Source organism: Crocodylus siamensis, chromosome 9, assembly GCF_052110815.1.
Source record: "Crocodylus siamensis isolate JL-2025a chromosome 9, ASM5211081v1, whole genome shotgun sequence".
In the NCBI taxonomy this organism is placed as follows: Eukaryota; Metazoa; Chordata; order Crocodylia; family Crocodylidae; genus Crocodylus; species Crocodylus siamensis.
This window is the reverse complement of record NC_143403.1, coordinates 1,156,923-1,180,797: the sequence shown is the minus strand read 5'-3', so window position 1 is coordinate 1,180,797 and position 23,875 is coordinate 1,156,923. Positions and strand designations below refer to the sequence as shown.

Here is a 23,875-nt window from a genome sequence, read left to right as displayed (position 1 = left end):
GCAGATGGTTTTTAGCATGTTAATGCATCATAAATTATTTGTATTGTTTTATGAAAAGCACAAATGTAACAAGAGAGCATATATTCAGAATATTAAAAAAAAAATTGAAGATCACTTGAGTTATAAATTCACACCTTGTTGAGGGAAGAGGAGAAACCTTAGCTTGCACTTGAGCTGGTCAGCGTTCCTGCTGATGCACTGAGAAATGAAGAAAATGAAATCTCTTGTTTAATGCAGTTATAACAATATTATTCAAAAGTTGGTCATAGCAGAAGAGGCAGGATAAATTAAATTATTTGATAAGGTAACAAAACAACAGAAAGTTTTATAAGTGATGCTTTACTTCACTGTTGGCTGCTTCAAGAATCTCCCTAGTTGTTTTAGTAGCTTGAACCTGTTGTTTATGAATATAAGTAATTTATATTTTTGAGACGGCAAGGTACATGTGCAAAGCAGACCTTTAAATTGAAGTAAGCTGCAATCAGAATGACTAGTGTAGGGTTACACCCCAGGGCTGGTCGTGGAGTTCAGGTGGTTCGGCCGTCCACTGCAGAACTGTGTTTGGCCGTAGAGAATGGAGGTGTTTCAGTGTATGGAGACAATGGGGAGGAGGAAGGCAGGACTTAGTGATCATACCTGGTCAGAGGCGATAAGGGGGTTTAAAAGTTTGTTATGAATTGGGGAGGGGGGGAGGGAGATTCTGGATAATTAACAATATATTTTTATCTTATTTAGACAAACTGTACTCTGCATACATAATAACAGTGAGAAAAAAGTGAAATTGGCAGCTTTTTGCTATTTTTCTCAGAATCCACAAGTAAGTATAGCTGTTCAGTGACTGAAAAAAATTATTGCCATAAGATTTAAATGATACAGTTTTTCACTGTGTACAATTAACCTTTGGAATTCATTGCAACAAGGCACTCCGACAAAAAGATTGGGGAATCGGGCATTTTTTTGAGGCACATAAGCACATCTGCAGTAAAAAAGAGCTTTTTGATTAAAGGATATAAATTCTCTTGCTTCGGGACATAACCTAAATTCTGACTGATGGAGATTTATGGCACTTACGGCCAGGTTATTTCAGAAGTGTCTAATCATCATAATTTCTTGTACGTTTCTGTGCAGCTGTTGTGGACAAAAAATTAAGGAGCTAGGGAAGGTCAACTGTATTAAAATATCTTGAGGAGACCTCTCTTCATCATTTATAGACTCCCCCCAGAAGTGGTACAATCACCTACTCTGGATATTTTGAAAAAACACCTGGACGCTCACCTTGCTGGGTTTCCTGCCCAAGCGCAGCAGGGCGGGACCTTTTGATCTGGAGATGTCCCTTCCAGCCCCTGACATCTATGGATCTATGAATGAATCTGTGAATCAGAAATTATATTGAAATCCCCATACGTTCCAAACAGCATAAAAATCACTGGACTATTCAGATCTCAGTAGCTTGCAGGTAGGTATATAACACGCAGGGCATACTAGTTCATTAGAGATGGTGAGAGCAATGTTGTACATGGCTGAGGAAGTTTTCAAGGGCTGCCCTTAACATTTCATTTTAAAATGATGCTTTGAGAGAGAGAGAGAGATGGGGGTGGGAGAAAACGTTCCTACTGTTTTGGTGTCTGTTTCCAATTACCAGGTGAAAACTAGCTCAGTGTTGGCTGATGGTAAGTACCTGGTAAACTGTAGTTCATGACAGAAATTTCTTGGATTTTCTTTTTATAAAGTGAGTATTTCATTGTGTGAAGTCCCAAAGAGCTCACCTACTAAAGTAAAAAAGCAAGAGGCAACAGATGAATGCAGACCACTGGAGGGGCAGGGAAACAAGGTGATAATTAATCTTAGAGACACTGGTGTCAGTGGCCCAACTTGTTAGTGTATGGTAGGTGTTATGACAACAAGTATTAGCAAAGGGTTGAAAGAGGAAGCCTTGATAGCCTCAACCGCTGTTTAAGGGGGGTCCATCCCATGCATGAGGGGCAGCATGGGGGAAAGGATGAAGGCACTTGTTTAAAAATGTAGCAAGTGGGCAGTGAAGATTGGCATCATGAGCTAGTCAAAGGCTAGAGTTAATGTCTTGGTATAAAATGACAGATGATATGTGGGGGTAGGACAAGAAAACCTTTGGAAATGAAAACAAGCAGTTTAGAGTTGATGTGATAGAGAAGGAGGGTCAATGGAAGCAGGGTGCCATCAAGGTGATGGGTTGAGAAAATGATTTTTGCATTTGAATAGATATGAGCATTTGTGTAGGCCAGAGAGACTGGTATGACATCAACCAACACATGAGGTCACGACAGCCTGGATGAAAGTTTTAGTTGTGTGGATGGATATGAAAGGCCGTAACACCGAAAGAACTAGCAAGACTTAAACTTTGACCGTGAAGACCTAGCGGGGGTCTGGATTGAAAATAATACCCTGGTGGAGAGCCTACATGACAGAAAGGTGGTGGTGTCCTTAGCAATCAAGACGGGGAGGGAAATTATGGGTGGTGAGTGATTAAGAGCTGTTTTTGTCGTATTGCTCATGTACTGATGGCTAGACATCCATGGGGGATGGAAAAGAGATGGGCAGAGATTTTTAGTGCAGGCAGAAGAGGACAGGTCTAGAGCAGAGAGGTAAATCTGTGAATCTAGCAGCACAGAGGTGGTAGCTCAGTATGTAAGCTGCTGCAATGCTCCCAAGAGCCGGTGTCGTGGGAGAAGAGAAAGGAGCCCAGAACCTTTGACAAACTTTTAATATAAGGAAACTTCTCCCCACCCCTGAGAACTCTGTCTTGGTGTGCCCACGGATCTGACCCTGTGCTTCTCGGCCGGCACAGCCTTTTCCCAAGGAAGGCATTAAGCCAACATAGTTGTTTGCTCTTGTTTTGGTTTTTCATTAGCCGCTGGGTGGTGAAGACAGCAGTGATTAGCGGTAGCTACTCTGCTGCTGAGCTCAGCTGTACAAAGCGTTCCAGCTCACATTGCGGCTGTTTTAAAGATGTCACTCATGAATATAGTCCCAAGATGTTTTTGCTTAACACCAAAATCTTGCTTCTTTCCTCCCCCTCTGCCCACAAACATTATTTTTTCCCTTTGATTATTTACAGAAGTCTTTGTCATGTCAGGCATCTTCTCTGTTTTGTTAATGTAATTCTGGGATGATAGCCCACTCCCTTGTGACTCTTTCCTCTGCTCATAAATTGGGATTAGGTGTTATTTCAGCATATGGTGCAGGGCTGATAATAAACTTGACTCTCAATAGCAGATTTGTTGTTTCCAACTTTTTTACAGTTCAAAAGTTCTAAGCCATCGCAGAGGCCTGATTTAGATTTATATTATCAAATTGATATTGTATACATTTTAATTAACCTATGAATTGATGCGCCCACTGTAAATCTTCCAATGTCTTTCAATGTTGTAGTTAATTTACTATAATTTGAAGCTATAATAAATGATGTCACATGGGTATAAATAAGAAAACATCAGCTTTTCCCATCATTCGGAGCGTGTGCCTATTGCACTTCTGTGATGCTTGTTGTTTAAAGAATAATTCTTTCCATCTTTTTATGTAAACACATAATGTTAAAAAAGGCAAACTGTAAAATGTTAAAAACCCTGTAGGGTATTAAAAATACCAGTCTCAATGCATGTGTTGATTTCTTTCACTTTCTTTTTAGATCACCAATGTTGGTACAAAATGAGCTGGGAGAGGGAGAGAATTCTAATTAGGTTTAAAAAAGAAAAAATATAGCAGTTTATTTTGAGCGCACGTATGATTTGCAAAGGCACATCCCCATTCCCGATGCAGGCACAGTGAATCATTATTACGCATTTATCATCATAAAAATGCTTATTTGGACTTTTTTTTAAAAAGAAAAGGAAAAAATTATAAAAAGGGCAAAGCAAAGAGCCGTCTCTGAAGGGCAGTTATTGCTTGCCCTTGCTTGGAGAAAAAGGGATTACGTCCCCTCTCATAACCTATCAGTCGTCTGATCAGAAATTCATAATGCAGGCCATCTATTTCTCAGCTCTGCAAGGGCTGCATGATTGAATTTAAATAGGCAAATGCCAGACTTGAGCTTTGACATTCTCTCTGTCTCTCTCAATCTTTCTCTTTCTCCTGCCTTTCCAATCATAATGTCTTTTTTTTCTTTTCTTTTCTTTCCTTTTTTACTCCTCCGCGCACCACCATTTTACATTAGGCATGAACTAGCATGATGAGAAGTTATCAGCAAATGGAGGATGGATGTGGAGAGAGAGAGAGACGCACAATGAGGGAGGGAGGGAGGCAGCTTAAGAGAATTGGATGGCAGAACATTGTAAATTGTTGTGGTCATGCTCTCACTGGGACAGTAAAATCTATTTTTAATGCTCCCCCCCAATTTTTTTTCATTTAAAAAAGATATTTCAGGATATATTACTTAGACTGTATCCTCACCCAACCAGTAAGATGTATGTGGACATAAAGCTTCTTGCCTGTGCTCTTTTTTCTTATGTTTTACATACCTGAGAATAAATTCAAATCTGCACATTTCCAGTCATGGCCTATTTTGGTATAGTACGTGGAATTGCTGCCTTGTGATAGTAACTCTGTACCATAGTAGCAAGGAAGACATTTACACTTGTGCTCTGTAACATACAGTTAACGTCTTACTACCTATCCCCCAAAAAATAAACTAGGAAAAGAAATCAGATTTTCAGCTTGCTTTCCCCAAACTTAGCCAAAAGGGCTTTTCTGTGAGGTAGCAAAGAGATTTTTTTGGTAGGGAGTACACAACGTGAAAGTTAGGTTTGGATGGATTTGGAGAATGCTAACAAGACTGTAAGGGTTTTTCTGCCCAGGTCATTAAAATGTTTGTAGAGTTTTAGGATGATGAAAAGTACTAAAATATGTGCTAAGCATTGTTGGTTGTTAATGAAAGCCGAAATTCCAGTGAAGTGGGCTGGCTTATTTTGTTGTCATCTTTTTCTACCTAGCAAAGATATATATATATAACAGTGTGCCCTTGTCACCCTTGTCTCAGGGCACAACAGTATGCCCTTGCTGCCCAGAAGGCTAATGGCATCCTGGGCTGCTTTGGTAGGAGCGCTGCCAGTGGATCGAGGGAAGTGATTATTCCCCTCTATTCAGCACTGGGGAAGCCACATCTGGAGTCCTGTCCAGTTTTGGGCCCCCCACTACAGAAAGGATGTGGACACATTGGAGAGAGTCCAGCAGAGGGTAATGAAAATGGTTGTGGGGCTGGGGGACATGACTGGTGAGGAGAGGCTGAGGGAACTGGGGTGATTTAGTCTGGAGAAGAGAAGACTGAGGGGGGATTTGATAGAAGCCTCCAGCTCCCTGGAGGGGGGCTGCAAAGAGGACAGAGCTGGACTGCTCTCAGTGGGGGCAGATGACAGAACAAGGAGCAATGGGCTCCAGCTGCAGCAAGGGAGGTTGAGGTTGGATAATAGGAAAACTTTCTCACTAGGAGAGTGGTGAAGCACTGGAACAGGTTACCAGGAGAGGTGCTGGGATCTCCATCCTTAGAAGGTTTTAAGACCTGGTTACACAAAGCCTTGGCTGGAATCATAGGCGACACGTAGTGGGGGACGGGGCATGTGCCTCCCCTGAGAGAGGTTGCTGCCAAAGCTGCTGCTGGCTTCTGCGGGTGGTCGCCATCCCCCCTTGCCTCCGACAGCTGCCAGTGGGTGTGGGTGTTCCCCACTTGCTGCCTGCCACTCGCCACCCTCCTCCTCCCCCCCTACCTCCAACATCGCCAGCAGTGTCTGCGGGCAGTCCCCACTTGCCACCGTGGTGCCCCCCCCCAGTCACGGGAGGCACCCATCTTTCATGGCTGGGATGATGTAGTTGAGGCTTGTTCTGCTTGGAGCAGGGGGTTGACTCCCTTCCAACCCCCATTGTCTATGATTCTGTGTAACCTGCAATCATATTAGGCCTAGCAGATAGCTTGCTTTTTCCTAACCCCCATTCACTGTGTAGGAAAGTGATGCTTGAACTGCCGATATACCAGTAGCTGTATTGCTTCGCCCACCCCAACTTGTCATCTCCAGTGCTGTACATGAAAGCAGTTTACAGTCCAAACTATGTCTTGCAGAAAATGGTTTATTTAAAACAAATGCCTTAGAAGTGTGTGTGTCAATTGCAAAAAGCACTTAAATGCTTCAAGACCTATATGGTTAAACAGCATCTACACATTAATGTGCTTTAGGTAATGCACATTAAATCTATTACCTCCAGGCATTTATACACATACCTTTTTGTCCTGTGATGTACTGGAAATCCGGCGGGTCAGAGCAGACTTAATTAATCTTGATTAATTGAGTTTGCTCCGCATGCGAGCTGATGCACACTGCGTTGTGTTGCATGCAGTTGTATAAGCAGCAAAATGTGCATCAGTGCGCAGAAAATGGCAGTGTGTTTTTGAACTAAAACACATTGCATGTTTCTGCCGTTTTCTCAGCTCTGATGTACATTTCACTGCTTAGACAATTGGATGCGCCACAGTACCAGGTACTTTTAAAAGTGCCCAGTGCTGCAGTGCAAGTATGTGTACAAATGCTCCATTATGAAGTACTAGAAAAATGCACATTAGCCTATTTTAATGCGCCTATTTTAGTGAAAGACCACTTTTTTGTGACACTTTGAGTATTGAAATAGGCACTAAAGCACATGTGTAGACATGCCCAATAGCACTTTATTGCTAATCTAACATAAAATGGAAGGACTTACCTCTAGTAAAAGAGGGTAGTTCATTCATTGTTTTAATTACTGCAAATTTTGTTTTGGACCTGATGAGTCAGCTTGGGACAGCTCTTACAGACCCTAAGTCCTGAGAGGATATGGGCATCTAGTCTGACTTCTGTATGTTAAAGACCATCAAGTGTTAGCCAAAAATTGTATGGAGCCCAAAACTAGTATCCCAGGAAGGTGTCCAGCTGAGTTTGAAGACATCAGATCTACTGCTTTTTTCCTTGCTAATAGTTTTCAGTGATTGTCACCCTTGCCATTTAAAACGTACAGTTTCTAATTGGAATTTGCCTGACTTCAGCTTTCAGCCATTGGTTCCTGTTACGCCTTTCTCTACTAAGTTAAAGAACATTTCAGTGCCTAGTTGCTTCACCCCATGAAGGGATTTATACATTGTAAATAAAATCACTTTTCACTCTTCTTTACAATAACCTAAACAGGCGGAGCTCAGGTTCTGGAATAATTTTTATTGTTCTTTTTTCTTTTTCTTTCCTATCTTCAATTAATCTTTTTTTTTAATGCGAACACAAAAACTGGATACAGTATTCCAATCTCATCATTGCTAAATACAGGACTATATTCCCTTCCTATTCACTGTGTCCCTGTTTATGCATCCAGTGACAGCCTTGCTCTTTTACTTCAGTGTCATGCTGGGAGCTCGCGTTTCGTAGCTTGCCCACTGCTTGCTGGATTGGAGTCCCTCTTCTGAATTCCTGCATCTTGGGGGTGTAATGTTCACAGTATGTTCTGCTAAAATGGAATTTGTTAAATGGTCCCCATTTACCAAGTGGTCCAAATGCCCTGTTTGATTGCCTGCCATTATTACTGTGTACCACTTTGCCTGTCTCTGACATCTGCAAATTTTTTTGTCAATAATTTATTTTTTTTTACTTGAAATGGTGTGTAACATCAGGCCCAATACAGATCCCTGGGGAATCCTTCTACAAATACCCTTTGATGATAATTTTCTATTGACAAGTGTTTTATATGATCAGTCAGTAGGCCAGTTCTTATAAGTACAGTCTCAATTTTGCAAAGTGCTATTTTTTTTTCTAACTCAGATGTTAAACTGTAGTCTTATGTCAAACACCTTGTTACAACACCTTGTCCAGGCCAGGTACAGCTGCCTGGTTTCTACCACATGAATTGCTGCAGATGTTGAAGTGTACAGATATTCTGTCTTTTTCTCCTGGAGCAAGATGCGTGTTCCAGGAGAAAAATAACCCAACTCCAACCAGGTAGAAGTTGCTCCCAAGAGAGTTTCTCCTGGGAGAGTGAACATCTGCATCCTCTCCCATGGCTTAACTGGAGACCAGGAGGAACGAAGCTGTGGGAAAAGGCTCCCCTGCCTGCCAGACTGGGGTCAGCCCCATCTAGAGAAGACATGGAGACAGCTGCTCCTGTCCCTCCTGTAGGTAGACTGGCAAGGGTGGGGAGGAGCAGCTGCCAGCTGCTTCTTATGCACCAGAGTCCCTAGAGTGAGACATGGGCAAGAAGAGGGCACATAACTGGAGCAGGGGGAGTGGCACCGTGAATGCCAGCTGTGAGAAGTGGGTAGGGGGTTTTGCCAGGGAATGGGAGGACTGGAGCAGCCCATGCTTTCCTCAGGCTGGGATCAAACAGTCTTGGGAAGAGGGGCCAGTTGCAGACTGAACATCTGTACTGATCTCTTTCCTGGAGCCATTTCTAGTGGTGGACATTTTCACCCAGCCGCAGTTAAGTCTATTAAGCACACACTTCAAAGAATGCCAGGATGCTTATTTGACAGGACCTGTTTTCCCGAGAACCATGTTGATCAGCATTAATTGCATTCCTGTCCTTTAATAATTTCCTTATTTGTTATATCTCCTATCAGCTTTCCCATTACTTTGATGTCAGGCTAACCAGCACATATCATCCTAATCATTTTACTTAATTTTTTTTCACAAACATTCTTCTCAATTACTAATCTCCTGGAAAGTACTTCATCATCCTCATGTGACGAGTTCATCACCATGCTTCTATCCAAATGCAGAGGAAAATGTTTTTTTTAAATGACCATTTCAGCCTTTTCTACTTCACTGTGAACTGCTTTCCCATCTCTGTCTAGTTGTCAGCCTCTACCATTCCTGGGATTTCTTTGGTTCCTAACATAGTATGAAAACTCTTTTCGTTTCTCTCCATAGGTCTGTTAGCCAGGGAGAGTTCCTGGTTATCTTCAGTTTCCCTTTGGAGGATTCTGCAGTTTGCAGATTTAGTTTAGTTTTAATTGCTGTTTCTTTCCCTTTGTTGCCATTTATGTTAATTTTTTTTTTATTTCTAATTGCTGTCTTCACATTGCTACTGAACCAGGATGGCAAAATTGTCCAGTTCTTGATTGTGTAATTGTCTTTGGGGTTATCTAATACATTCTTCTTAAAGATCTCTCAAAGTCCATTCATGCTTATCTCTCTTATTTTTCTTTCCATTCAGTTTGGCTCTTAATTTTCATCACCTTTGGCAAATTAGGGTTGTTGGGGTTTTTTTGTAATTTCAAGTATAGTCATACTGGTGTGGTCTTTCCTCTGTTAAAATGAAGGTATTCTGATTTTAAAAAATTGGAGCTCTTCCCTTTATACTTATGGAGATAAGTACTCCTACACTTCTTCCACAGGTAAGTAGCCTCTCTCAAGGACAGAGGTAGGAAGAACAGTAGGAATACCTAGGCAGAAACAATACAAAAAGCTAAATTTCTAGTTGATGCAAATAGCCCCATATTGCAGGCAGTCACCCCTGGGTTTGTTTAGTGGAATAAAAGAAGCAGAGATGTTAACTAGTATTTCTCAGCGTGAAGCAAACTTTTACAGTGTATGCTATTACCATTAGTAAAAGGAATGTGGCTAAGAATATTTTTCCCATAAGTTTTCAAAATAGTTTACCACAAATTCTGTTGAAAAATACAAGAAGTTGATTTTGATAGATGAGATGACAAGCTGCTGAATGTATAAAGCCAGCTTTGCCACTTGGTAATCATTTATGCTTTTCGTGACACACATTAATTTGTGTTTTCCTGCATTAGTAAAGAAGTTGTGTTGAAGTTACCAAAGGTTGTGTGATGCTTAGTGTACCAGTTTAGTTAACAAATCCTAATAATTTTACCATGCAAAAAGAGAAAGAAAAAAGACAATTTTGTCTTTAGTTACTTTCCAGGTAATAGCTTTGTTTGCTAGACTACGTTTGCTAAACTTGTTCATCCTGAGATGCCAGATATGCTGTTCGTAGTTCTGATATTGTATTGATTTAAAGTCTCTGAAATGTTTCAGTTTTGAATCTACAAAGTGGAAATGTAATGTTCTTATTCCCTGGGCTTTTGGAACAGCTGTATAAAAAATGTCTTGTGGGGGAAAAAAAGTATTTGTAGTTTTGATTATTTGGCCACATAAATATGGAAAGAAAAATGTTCGTACTGTCAACATGCAAGTACAGTAATAGCCCATTTTCCATTAATTACTCAAGATCTTGACACAAAACTTCAGATAAAAACATAGCAATTACATGCATAGGTCAGAAAAAGGGACATGTTAAAAGAATCATTCGAAAATCAAATTTCTGTGAAGATTTGACTAACAAGGGTCTACAAGATGGCTGGATTCGGAAATATGCTGTAGTTGGCTGTATAAGCTGGAAAAATGGTCAGTGTTTGAAGAATTTGCTAGCCCCTTCTCAAAGACCTTCCTCACAATCTTTTTTTTTTTTTTTTAAGAGATCCTCTGGCAGAACCGGAGTCCCAAGTACAGGTCCTATTGGAACGAAACAAGAGATCAGCCCATTTTGTCAGGCTTTTGTTTTGGATGAAAATTGCCCAAACAGATTGTTTTAATCCTTTGTGGGAGGAGGCCATTTTTGTTTTAATAAACCTCAGTTCAAAGTCTTGTTCCATTTTTCATTTAATAGATCACTGTGTTTAGAGTGATAAAGTCAGGTGTCTGCTGCATCTGATTGTTTCCATGGGCAATTGCAAGGGGGTTTTGTCGAGAAGCCTGTAGTGTGGTACAGGTGCACTTTTGAGGTGGGTCTCTTAGGAGCACTACTGTTTGTGTAGACTGTAAGTGTGGGTGAGTTGTGTAATATTTTGATTTACTCAGTATAAATTTTTTATTAGTGATAGGATACTCTCTTGTATAACACACTGTCATCTCCATACGTGTTTTTAAAAACGTTCAAAATACAAATGGCATGAGTAATTGCACTAAAGTTTGTATGTGAAGCTCTATATAGACCTATTTAAAAGTGACTTATTGTTTAATTAAATGAGTTTGGTACAAGTTTACCTATTTGGCTCTATTTTGAAAGAACCATTTTCTGTTGTTCTGTCCATTCAGAAGAGAGGTTTACAAGAGGACCCCCAGTAGTTGAACTCTCTTATAATGTTCTCATATAATGCATTATTTCCTGTACCTGATTTTCCATAGCTTCACATTACTTTTTGTTTAGTGTTGTGAAATACAAAGAAATTGCAGATTATGTTAACTGATCATTTTTTCCCATGCTCTTAGAGAAGCCCTTCTTTATCACGTCTCTGAGGCTTTCTGCTCATCTTCCTCATCTGTATACGTTTAGTCACTATGGGTGTTTATACACGTGTTCTGGGGGGCATTGTGGGGCTGTGCTAATTAAATGTCCCTGGTGTGTCATGTATCAGCATCTCTGTGCTGAAAAATGGTGGTAGGGTGCTTTGAACTAAAACTGGTCGACTGAGCTTTAATTTCAAGTGCTCTGCTGCCCTTTTCCAGCACAGGGACACTGGCGTATGTGGAGGCTGCTGGAGCACATTAATTTCCACGCTCCAGCACGGAATTACAGCATGAGGCTTCCTTCACATGTATAGGAGCCCCATGACCCTGGTAACTGGTCTTCCGCTAGGAAATAAGAACACTGAATTGGGTCACTTCATAGAAAATGCTAAATACTATCACTGATTGTCAGATCATTGGCTGCCACGTGTAGTGATCTCTGGATTAGAAACAAGGTAGGGGGGTGTTTATGATCTCTAATGTTGGTTGGTTTTCACTGTGGGTTTAACTTAAAGTCTCTCTTCAAAATAATTGTGTCCTCACTGGGAGCCATAGCAGCATTACTGTAGGTTACAGCAGCATACCTTTCCATAGATAAGTTTTAAGTCACTAAGAGGGTTGGAAAGTCAACGCAAATTATTTCATTATACAGTAATGCATTAATGCATTAAACCTAACAGCACCTTTTATAACATGTTTTTTTGTAGTGGACCTATTGCAATGTAGGAAAGAGTCATTCTTCCCACATTACAAATGACCAAACTGTTACATAGCAACCTTAAGGAGTTGATAAGGTGTGAACGTGAAGTTCATCTACTGTAATCATGCACATAAATGACCATTCATGGTGGGGTTGTTGTGTTTAACATCAAATGCCAGTATTTTTGTGCACCAGGATTTGCCTATGGTGAGTTTAACGGGCATAAAATGCAAGGGAAACTATAGACTAAATATTAATGATTTTTTTTCTAATAGCATGGCCTTTTAGAATGTGAAACAATCTTCTAAGAAAAGGACTGAAGATCCCATCACTTAAGTGAATCTATAGACTGGATATAGCAATCAGGACTGCCCTCCATGTGCAGTCCAAATGGACCAGTGGGAAAGGACCATGTGATTTGGTTCATAATTTCTCTTCCTTCTCTTAATTCTTGGGACTTTCACCCACTGAATGTTTGGGCCAGACAGGAATTGTCAACCTGTGAACCAGGGAAGGGCCTGTGCATCAAAGAGAGTTTTCCAGTCAGGCTTTCAATCTCCATTTCTTCATGGCTTCAACTTTATTTAATCAAAAGACCTGTTCAGGGTGTGAGTTGTCCCATCTTCTCCCATATCCAGGGCCCTCGGTATTGGGCTCTGAAAGCTGTCCCTGTGGCAGTCCTGGGGAGTCTCTCTGCTCCCTTCCCCTGTAATGTGTTTTCTGCAGGATGACCGGTCGCAGGCTCTCTCCCGAAGAGTCATCAATACAGAGTGGGCTTTGTAGCATGCTGCATGCCACTTGAAGCTCTCCAGCCCGCTGCTCGCTGGATGGCACTCCCCTAGCTTTACACAAAGGGCCCTGCACATCAACCTCAATTCTTGCCTTGGGCCAGGAACTACTAATGAAGCTTCCTGTTTCTCTAGCTGGTTGCTTGTTCTAGTATGGATCCAGTGATCCTCAAGCTGTCACCTGCCCCCCAAATTCCACAGTCGTAGTTGGGAGGCATCTCATTACTCACAGTTGGGAGCGGGGAAGGGTATTCCTCCCTTCCCTGCTGGGCACAACATGTAGTCCTCCAAGGGCCCAGCTCCAGTAGGTATGTTTTGGGCACGCCAAGTGCACATCAGTAGCATTGAGTTCATCACAGTCCATGACTGCTTTCACTCAAAACACAGCTGAAGGAGATGGGGGCAGTGCTGATGTTCACTAACCTAGGAAGTAGGAGACCTGTGTTAGGCTGTCTTCAGACTGAGGGGATTAAAAACTCACGCCACACCTCTCAGGACAATGCTGAAACCACCAGGCCAAATGCTAGGCTGGATGGAGACATCTCTCAGCTCCTGTTGAAGCTGGTTCATTGTACAGCAAAGAACGCAAGGTCCATGGGACCAGAAGCAGAGCAAAGAGGAAGAGTGATTTCATAGCCCTGCAGTAGGACACTTGTGTATGAACAGAGTCCTGAATTAGGCTCTTATGTCCCTGCTCTCGGGACTATTTATGGATTGCATCCAGTGACTGTTTAACGTGAAAGTGCATAAACGGTGCTTTCGGGTTGAGGGCCTAGCACCTAGGAATGCAACTTGCTGAGTGAGCATACTGATTGCTAGGTTTTTATATAAAGGGGACTCAGGTCTTTCAAGGGCTTCCTGCAGGTGCCTACCCTCAGGTGCAGGTTCCAAGCTGAGGGCGGAAATGTCTGCTTTGCCAGAGCTGCCAAGAGGGGTGGGATGCCAGAAGTGCTCCCTGTTCCCTGCTGCCTAGCTCTGGGTGGCTCCGTGGGTACGGTTTTGGATTGCCCTTCTGAGGCACTCTGCTGCATAGAGTGAGCCAAAGTGCTTAACTTGGGGTTTGGGGCTCTATGCTGAAGGACAGGTAGCTAAACTTTAGGCATTGCCTAACTTGTAGGCACTTAAGCCCATTAATTGGATCTCACTCTAAATCCTGCAGAAATTCTTATCGATTTGGGTGTCTTGATTCTTCTGGCTTTGCAAACTGCAGCTGTAATTTTCATTCTCGTTCCTGATTTTTCTTTCATAAAATAGAATGAGTGCACATGTGCCCGCATATGGTTCTTTGTGTGGGGCTACTATTTCCTTAGTTGCATGACCTGGTATATTGGGCAGCAGCTCTTGTATATTTTCCTCCATCCACTGGTTATGGTTGGCAGTTGTCGTCCATACGGTGCCCCCCTGCCCTACCTTCTGCTTAATGTTCGCATGGTATAGAACTTTTAAAAAGAACCTGGCCTTACATATCTGTGCCTACACCCTGGCCTCAGATACAGAGCCATATGTTTACTACTGTTATCTTCGTCACAGTAGTGCCTAGAGACCCTGCCCAAGACCAGTGTTTCCTTGCATTAAGCACTATACACATGTAGTGTATGTAGTAAAATTCCTGGGTTGATATGACCATGGGTTTTAGCGCTGCTGAAACCAATGGCAAAACTACTATTGATTTCAGTGGAGCAAGGATTTCACTGTCTGTCTAATAACTCGAATGGTTATAATCTGAGTAGACAATATAAAGAAAGGGTTGTAGAAATAGAATACGGTTATCCCCATTATACAGGTGGTGAACTGAGACAGTAACATCAAGTAACTTGCAAAGACCAAGCAGGCAGACTGCAACAGAGCTGGGCACTGAACCCTCCTCTTTGACCATAAGGCTTCTCTAATATCTCGATACTTCCCAAAGAGCCACTAAGGCTTCACGCACATCTAGGAGTAAAGATCTAGATATTTTTACATATTAAAATTATATCACAAGGTTTTAACCCTTGTGAATGTTACTTGGAAACAGTAACATGTTCAATTAATTAGTTGCCACGTACCTAAGTAGTGTACCATATGCAACATGATGAGATAAGTGTTAAAACATGGTTTTAATATTTCTGGCAATGGTATGTTTGGTGGATATCTACCGCTAACTTAGACTAAGGGAATTCACCCCTCAATTCTGAGAGGAATGTTCTGAAAATATTCCTGTATCTTTGTTACGAGGGTGTTACGGAAGTGTATTGTTTTAAAGGATTTATTTAGCTGTTTGTCAATTCCTATTTGGATTGGAGGACAGAAAAAGACAGATGATTAAAAGTAAAGAATTATAATTGAGACAGTATTCAGAGACAACAGTAGTTACAGCAGAGGTACAGACGCATTAGATAGCTGTGGTATGTATATATAGTAGATTTGAGTTATGGAAATAACTCTTGGCAATTTGAGAGAAAGTTTTGCCATCATTCTTCATCCTGGCTGAATTGAATTGATTAGGAGGATTCTGTAATATTTCTCCGGCAGGATTCTTGTAGCAAATATTTCTTCTGTAATATTTAATGTTTTAGTGCCCTTTAATGTTTGTTGGACAGAAGTTCCATGTTTAAGAATAGTTTTTAGAAGAAGTATTAGGTAGAACAGACTTTATTAGCTCTCAACTCATAATCTAACTTGAAATGCATCACAGCTGTCAATAAACATCTACCCCGTGTTAGCATTTCCAGTGTAAAAGACAGAAAAACAATCTACAATAGCGCCAACTGGTGACTTCAAATTCTTTAACATGTAAGCAGTCGAGTTAGAAGATGAATGTTGCAGCTACATCCAATGCTATCGAGAAGGAAAAGTATGAGTAGAGCCCTTTCATTGCTCACATTAAACAAGAGGCAACTAGAGTTAACGTAGTTCTTCTTTTAAAGGCTGCACGTTGGATGACGGAGATACGAAATGGAGGGTCGGAAATAAAGAAAGATGTAACTTCGTCTTATTCAGTGTGATTAATTTTGTCCTCGATATCATTTTCAGAGAATGGGAACTGTGGATGATCAAAAGTTCAAAAAATCAGAGCACTTTCATTTAGGTGCCTTAAATATGAATATCATTGCCTAATTTGGGGCATTTGTTTCTGATAATTGTAGTCTTAAACCCACTAGAGCATTGTGCTGGTTCTTATACTCTCTCTCCTTAGGTTTTATACCTGAAAAGTGGAAAGGCTAGCTGCTTTATGGTCTAAATGTCTTAGATTTTGCTCCAGGATCTTGGGATATTGCAACCAATATGAAAGGCATTCTAATTTCTATTTCCATTCAAAGAATGTTTTAAAAATTAACATGCAAAAATGAAGATGAGTTCAGCCCCATAAGGACCCTTTTGTGAAGCGCATATATAATTTGTAACTTGGCTTCTTTTCAGGTGTACGCTTTTAGGATGTGAAGGCTGGGTAGCGAATTTAAGGCTTGCCAGTTTGGCCAGACAGCCTTCTTTAACTTCTTTGTATTTGGCACGTGTAAAACTTTGGATGCGACTTTCCAGTGCAAACTGACCATTGATTCTTTGATGCTTTTTATTTTTAATTTATGCAATCTGATAATAGCCCAGTAGTGTCCACTAGTGTCACCACCATCACGTGTCAGCATTTTTTACCTAAACCCTCTATTTCAAAATATGTAAACTGGTGTTAAACATTCCCTTTGCAAGTGCTTTTTGGCTGTGGGAGGAAGGAAAGCAAACCTGGCAGGGACAGAGGACTGATTCTATAAACATATGTTCAAAGTTGTCAGCTGGCTCCTGTGTCCTGGATGAACACTTAACATACATATGAAGCTTTTTCAGCCACTTGGCTGCTAAGTCCAGTGGCTCTCTCAAGATCTCAAGACCTTCATGCATCCTTCCCAGGCTCTGTTTCTCTTCAACAAGCCGCTCCTGGATTTTTGAGCAAGTGAGTGTCACATTCAGATCAAATGATGAGTGGCTTTGAATCCCAGAACGTTTAGAGATTTGAAGGCGGCATGTTAGAAATGTATTTGGCCAAAAGACCCAGTGGGAAGACTAGCAGAGATCTCATGAATCTCATCCCAGACCCCTTTTCAGACCTGCTGTGAACCCCTTCCCAAGTCATCAGAAATGTTGTCTTGAGCTTTTGGGATGTCGCAGAAGTGCAGCAAATCTGGTACCTATTCTCCTTCCCCATTCAAATGAAGCCTTCTGCCAGAGGTGCATTTACTCCTGGAGTGCACAGAATCGATAGGCACATACTGATGTATTGTGGCATATTTTCATATTTCACCACATCAGTGTGCAAAGACAGCTCCTCCTTACTTGCTGCTAGCAGTTAGCTTTACCAGTCTCTTTAAGAGAATAGGATAAAGTTTTTTTCCTGACTGGGAGAAGATCCTTGGGTTAGGACAGTTGGAGCATTGCTGTGATTCTGATGCTGTCTTGTGAATTTTCCTGGATATCTCTGGTAATGAATATGACTGATTGAATCATGGTTGATTAAAAACAGCAGCAACAAACTCTTGGCTCAGCCGGTCCCACATAAGCACTGTCTTTGCATTTGTACTATCTTCAGAGTTTTATTTATTATTGAACACCTTTCTCAGTGGTGTCTGTACATTGCAGAATGTATCGGCAACTGATTTGCTACTACAAAAAATTACTTCTGATGTTTTTAGCTAGAAATGCAGCATGTTCTCTATTAGGAATATCACTAAATAGCCACTATATGTATTGCTAATGCCTGTAACTCACCTGCCTGCATGCCTGGTGATTGGGCAGGTTAATAAATTAATTGTACAAGTCCACACCACATGAAAAGCTATACATATAGGGGAAGAGACATTTTACTCAAGATCAGTTCTACAGTATTAGTTTAGTTTGTGGTATAAGTGTGTAAAGGAATTGCCTGGGCCAATCTACACTGTATCATCAAGACATGTTCCTTGTTTATTTTCTCAAAAGTATTTACAACTAATGGTTGTGCAGGTGAGGAAAGGCATCCCTTGGGAAAAAATAGGTCAAACATTTCTGCTTTAATTTAATAGGCAAAGCAAATTAAGCAGCAGTCTCTGCTTCCTCCATATAGAATTAGGCTGGCTTGTGGTGGTAGATATCTGGTCTATGATCTGAGCTTTTATTTAAAAAAAAGCAAAAGTGTCAAGCCCTTATGGTTGTAAAGCTAATCTCTAAACTGTCTATCCAGAATTTACTGATACAATCCTAGTCACGAGTAGCCTAGAACAAGTGGACTCATAGGTATCAATTGGTTTCTAATTTTGCAAACTTTAATGTCAGCATTGTCAACAAGTTCGTTGGTGGTCAAAGCCCACAATTTAACAGAAGAGAAGGGTCCTATTGGAAAAGTGGACGGAGAATTTGGTGTTGTGTGGGGACAGAGCCTGGCTTGTCAGAGTAGAGGAGGAGGTTGGTTCATGGGCTGAAATCAGGACATCACCACTCCCATTTCATTCTCTCGCTGTTCCCACAGTTGATTTACAATCCAGAGAGGATTAACGATACAGCAGATTTCCAAATTGTTGATGCCCGTCACCTTACAATTCTCACAAGAACAGACTCGGCTTGCAGTAGGTCCTGTCTCCGCTCCGGACCCCATAGATACCCACATCTAAGGTGCTTTAACTCTGAAGAAATGTAAAACTCTTGGTTCAGAGATGATACCTTTTATTAGACCAACTACAAAATCGTAAAAAAAAAATAATCTTTCTTTGCTTAATTAACTCTGAAGAGCATTTGAGACAAATGAAACTACTCCTGAATAATATGTTGGAAGCCTTTTCTGTCCTCCAAGGCCTGCTCTTGAATACCATATGTCCTTCCTTTAAAATATTACTAACATTTCCTGTGTTCTGACTCTTTGCTATGGAAAAATATCTTATTTTTCTAAAATAGGTTTTTATTTTTGAAAACAGCTCAAATAATAAATAACAGCCTATTAACCCAGCATGCCGTAATGCTCAAAATCTTCATCTAAAGACTACAGAGAGCACAAACATAACATTTAAAAAAATCATGCACAGTTATTTATCCTCACCAAATCTTCTCCCCCATAGTGAATGCAAGCTGTCTCTTTAATAATGCAAAGGAGTAGTAAATTTCAAGCTGAGGATGGGCAATAACCAGGAGAGTTATTTCCACAATGCCCTAGTGTCAGTTGAGTGGCTTAGGAGCACACCTTATTAGTTCTAACAGGCTGGTTAGCATTGGGTCACCTCTGCGGCTTCATCTCCCCTCAGCAGGGTCACTCATCTCCAGGCTATATTTGGGGAGGAGGGGGATGGGAGGTAACATTTAGAGCGTCTCTCATCTCTCAAGCATCTTTAGAGAGGTTTATTTTTATTTGTTCTCCGTGCGCGCTCCCTTTTTATTCTCTCTCTCTCTTTCCCTCCCCTCACCCCGTCTCCCAGTCCGTACATCTTTGCAACCTGCATAAATTCTATGCACTGCGCAAACCCCTTCCATATGAGAGCAAATTAAAGCAGAAACCATGGCACTGGGGCTTTTCAGCAGTATTGCTTTTCAGAAAAGAAATCATTCGGATTTGGTTTGTGTTGGTGTGCGTGGACAAATAAAGAATGGATTGCAAATGTTTAATGCAAGAATGCTCAACATGGTTGCACTTCCAATAAAGCACGACCATCCTGAGTGAATGCATATGTGTGTGTGTGTGTGCATGCATGTATGTGTGTGTGTGTGTGCGCGCGTGCGCCAGAGTTGTATATGTGTGTAGGCTCACACTAAATGCTGTTACAGGTCTGAGGGGCAAAAGAAATAATTTATCAACTCTTTTTTTTTTTTTTTTACATAAGCAAGTTTGAAAGTGTTGTTTATTGAATGAAAATCTTTTTTCCCAAAGAAAGGAATTTCCTGAAAGCCCTGTGTTATGGAAATGTGTATGCAGGTTATTTTATATGAGCCTACCTCCGTCAACCCCTTCCCTCTCCCCTCCCCCATCTGCCGGTTCCCATCCAAAAATGAATGCAAAGAAATACTATTAGGCTGTCTGGTTATGTATTTTTTATGAGGCCATACAAGACACTGCCTGACCCCGTGCAGCTCATGTTATAACCACATTGAAGATGCTTTTCATTTGGGTTCTGCTTTTCAGCCTGGATGACCTCTATTAAATAAAAAAAAAGAAAGAAAGAAAGAAAGAAAAAAATGGCCTAATATGTGACCCCTGGGACTAGTCGCTTCAAGGATTACATTTAATTCATATGATAATATTGAAATATAATGTTTCTGTGTCTAATGTTTTGGATATTTTTTCCTTTTTTCTCTTTATTTCAGTGACTCTTTGAGTCTTGCCTTAGACATTTTTCATCAGTTTGGGGTGGAGAACACTAACTCAGGCACAGTGGTCAGATTCTTAAAATTACCTTTTTTTTTCCTTGGGAGACAGGGCATGAATACAAAACACCTCTTTCCCCACTTTCTCTAAAGGAGAAGAGGAGAGGCACAAAGGCAGAGAAATTAATTTTTCTAAGAATATGTGTCTGCCAAGATCTTTTTCAAATAAAGAAACAATCTTTATTTTGGCATTTGCTTAACCCGTTGTTAACAGCTGCCCCCCCCAACTTCTCCATCGATGTGAATGCTAACCTCTCCTTAACTCCTTCCTGGCTCCTGCCTTCTATTGTTTGTATTCCCCCCATTGTATCATTTCCAGTGGGAAGCCTCGATGTATTTACTGTACACACATGCATGCGAATCTGTCTCGGCTTTCTTCTGTACACGTTAGTATTAAAAATGCGGTGTTAATGCTCTAGTATATGTGTATAATATCCCAGCGTTTCTGTTAAAAGCATATACTTCAGGGGTTTATAACTTGGCCGTAAAAAGTCTGGGATGAAACGTGACATGCAGCATTTCAGCAGAAGAGCAAATTCATATTTGTCTATTTGCAGAAATAAATTGTGCCTCTTCTAATTATGGTGTGTGTAAAAATATTTGATAAAGTTTATTTGTTTTTCTGCCAGTGTAATTAAAATACCCTTTGATTTTAAAATGGAGTTAAAGGATCAATCCGTGATCTGATCTAATAACTTGTATTCTGAAACAGTGATGTCCTCAAAACATTTAAGTTAATGATATTTTTGCAAACAGCTCCTATACATGCGTATTCACTAGATTTTTTTAACAGACGTTTAATTTGGGGTTCTTAGAGGTGGATTTAATCTATGCATGTGACATTAGGCTTGATGCAATAGATTGTAGCACTTCCAAGCAGCCATTACAGTATATTGGGTAAATAATGTGTGTATCAAACTGGATAACAAAAGCTTAAAAAAAATAGGCCTGCACACATGCTTATCCAATCCCATAAACACGTAGTGATGTTATTTTATTATGTCTGAAGGACAAATACCTGAGTCTTTTTCTTTTCTGTTTCTTACTGTCATTAGGAACATCAAATATGAAAACTCACTTGCACAAAAATACGGTTAAATAATGCTAGGGTTGTAATGAAAACAGACCAAGCCCCAAATTTCTACTTAAGGCAGAACCTGCATCTTTAACCATTGTCCCCAAGTACTGCAAAGAATAATATAATGCACGTAAAATGTATTATTATATGGATAGCTAAGCCTTGATAGGAAAACAGGGTAGGTTAAGGATGGAGTTTTCACATTAACTCTGAATATCGCGTATGTTTGCATTGTAGGCTGGACATTATTCACAATTTTTGGCGAAAACCTAATGATGTGTATGTGCATCCATATGTGTGTGTGTTGCGTGTATATGAATTTCAATATTTTGTGTATGGTTTAAAAAAAAAAATCCAGGCTTTTGGTTCCCCTTTGTAAAGCATTAAGCTGTGACCCTCCCCTCCTCTTTTCCCTCCCCCTGTAGCCCTAGACTTCATGATGCCTTGACTGCTAGCTTAACATGGAGTTGTCTTTTTTTTTTTTTATTTTTTTTTTTTTATAAACCCAGTCACAACACAGAAAGAGGAGGAGGAGGAAGAAGAGAGAGAAACAGAAAACTAAAAACCCTGAAGGATGGTTCTCAAAAATTCTAAAGGAACCACAGGGAATTCCTTTTAAGAGCAAGAGAAAGCCAGCCAGCTGAGGTAAGGCAGTTTGAGCTTACCCTTTCTTTCCTTTCTCCTCTCTCCCTCTCTCTTTTTGGTTATAAATTGCTGTTTCTTTATGGAGCAGGGAGGGTAGGTGGGTGGAGAAGACACCTAACTTCTGCACTGCTTAAGCAATCTGAGAATGGAACTCATGTGAATATGCAAATCGGGCTGCTGGGCTGCGTTGCTGACACGTGTATGTGTTGTATCCTTCTCCCCACCTCCCTGTCTTAGTGTCTGATCTTCAACAGATTGCTGTTGTTTCTTGTGATCACCAGCACTGCGTGCTGAAAAGAGAAATGGGGGGGTGGGGGGTCGGGGGGGGTGTTGCAGGGCTGGAAGGCATGGAATCATGACATGATTGCTGTGACTTTTTTATATTAATGTGTGGCTTTTTTCTAGCTCATTTGCATGTCAAAGTGGCGGAGGTGTGAGGGCCGAGATTAGTATGGAGATGACATAATAATGCAATGAATTAAATGTGATCACTTCTGTGAGCAACCTGGGGGGAGGGCGGGAGAGCAAAGGAGAGGCAGGGAGGGGGGGAGACGGGAGAAAGGGCTCTGATTTTTCACCACACGGTTGATTGATGTCAGGGGCTAACAGAATGCATCTTTTTATTGTTACGATGACAATGATTGCAATGATTATACTTATCATTAATGTGAAATTTAAATTTTAAAATGGTCAGTCCTGGATCTTTGGTGTGCATGCATATTTCGAGCATCAATGTAAATCCTCTTACTACAAGACTTTAACTTTCTCATGTTAAAAGACAGCATGCAGGATTCAGAAGATTATTAATTTATGAAATATAGTGGGTTGAATTACAAAGGTTCCTAATGCAGTTCCATTTTTATTGTGAATGTACGAAGAAGAGATGGGTGAAAAGATGGAAAAGACATTTTTGTTATTAAAAGAAAATCTTTTATTGGAGGGATGTTTTAGCAATTTACAGTCAATGAAATTTAATTTTATCCTTTGCTTTTTGCTTTATCCACATTTTAATAAAACAGGCATAAAGAATAAAACTACCACAATGATTGCTGAACAAAGCAGATTCTCAGGCAGTTAGTTGTGGATCTGTGTGTGATTTTAAAATGTTCTCTGAGCCTTATGGCTACTTTAAAATGTACGTGGCTAGAGGGGAAGAGATTATTTCAAGCATAATTAAATAAAAGAAAATAAAAAGTAACTAAAAGATTAAAATGTCCTATGAGCAGACTCAAAGTTTTCTGTCAAAATTTAAAATAATATTTTGTCTGTAGGTATGTTGTTTTCTTGAAAGCTGGGATACATCTGATGTAGCCTTATTTTTTTTTGTATACACATAAAGTCAGTATAGAAGTTTAGCATGGATTTTGACCCCTAACAATAACCCTAATAATATAAATGACCACTTAAAAGTACAGTTAGTACCACTAGTATTAATTTGGGAGGGGAGGAAAGCAACTTCATTCATTTTCCTAGGTATTGCTAGGATCTTTCAAGGAATATATTAATTGGATAATTGGAATTCAGTAGAACTGTAAATTGAAATGACCATGTCTTCATAAGGGGTGGGGCTGAAAGTGACTCTCTGTTAACTGAATAAAAGTCCTTCGTAGGAACGGCCTGATTGATCATCCTATGGCTCACTAAATACAGAAAGACAGCTGCATGTAGAGCTGGAAAGAACCGAGATCAGCAAGAACTAGTGTCTAACCCTTTATAATCCACCGGAGAAATTCACCTGTCCGTGCTCTCTGATTTCCAAAACACTGGACGTTGAACCTTTTCCTTGATCTCTCCTAACTTAAATAGTTGCATCTTCTTCGAGTTTTCACAGAGCTTAACTTTATTTTTAATGCCGTTCTTTATGAACATTAGTTTTCCTCCTGCTAATTTCATTATTCATGTATTCTGGATTTTCCATAAGCTAATGCATGCCATGGGCCGGTTGTATCCATTGCACTGTTAACCTCCCCTATCACACACAAAGGTGCCAGTTGGATGCTGTTTCTGCAAACAGCATTGGCTTCTTTCACCTACATTGTGC

At 40.5% G+C, this 23,875-nt stretch overlaps 1 protein-coding gene and 1 long non-coding RNA gene across 6 annotated transcripts in view; one reads left to right on the top strand and one right to left on the bottom strand.

The window, feature by feature from the left end:
* Positions 1-23,875, top strand: part of ZFHX3 (zinc finger homeobox 3) — an 832,685-nt gene that overhangs the window by 175,456 nt on the left and 633,354 nt on the right. For all 5 annotated transcript variants that reach the window (XM_090063359.1, XM_090063361.1, XM_090063365.1 and 2 more), the window contains one exon: positions 21,699-21,834. The gene's annotated coding sequence lies outside the window, so the exon portion shown is untranslated. The remainder of the gene's footprint in view (positions 1-21,698; positions 21,835-23,875) is intronic.
* Positions 78-22,123, bottom strand: LOC149856979 (uncharacterized). The gene is made up of 3 exons (XR_016444278.1): positions 21,855-22,123; positions 1,276-1,370; positions 78-198 (listed from the first exon to the last, which is right to left on the bottom strand). It is a non-coding gene; the product is annotated as an uncharacterized LOC149856979 (long non-coding RNA).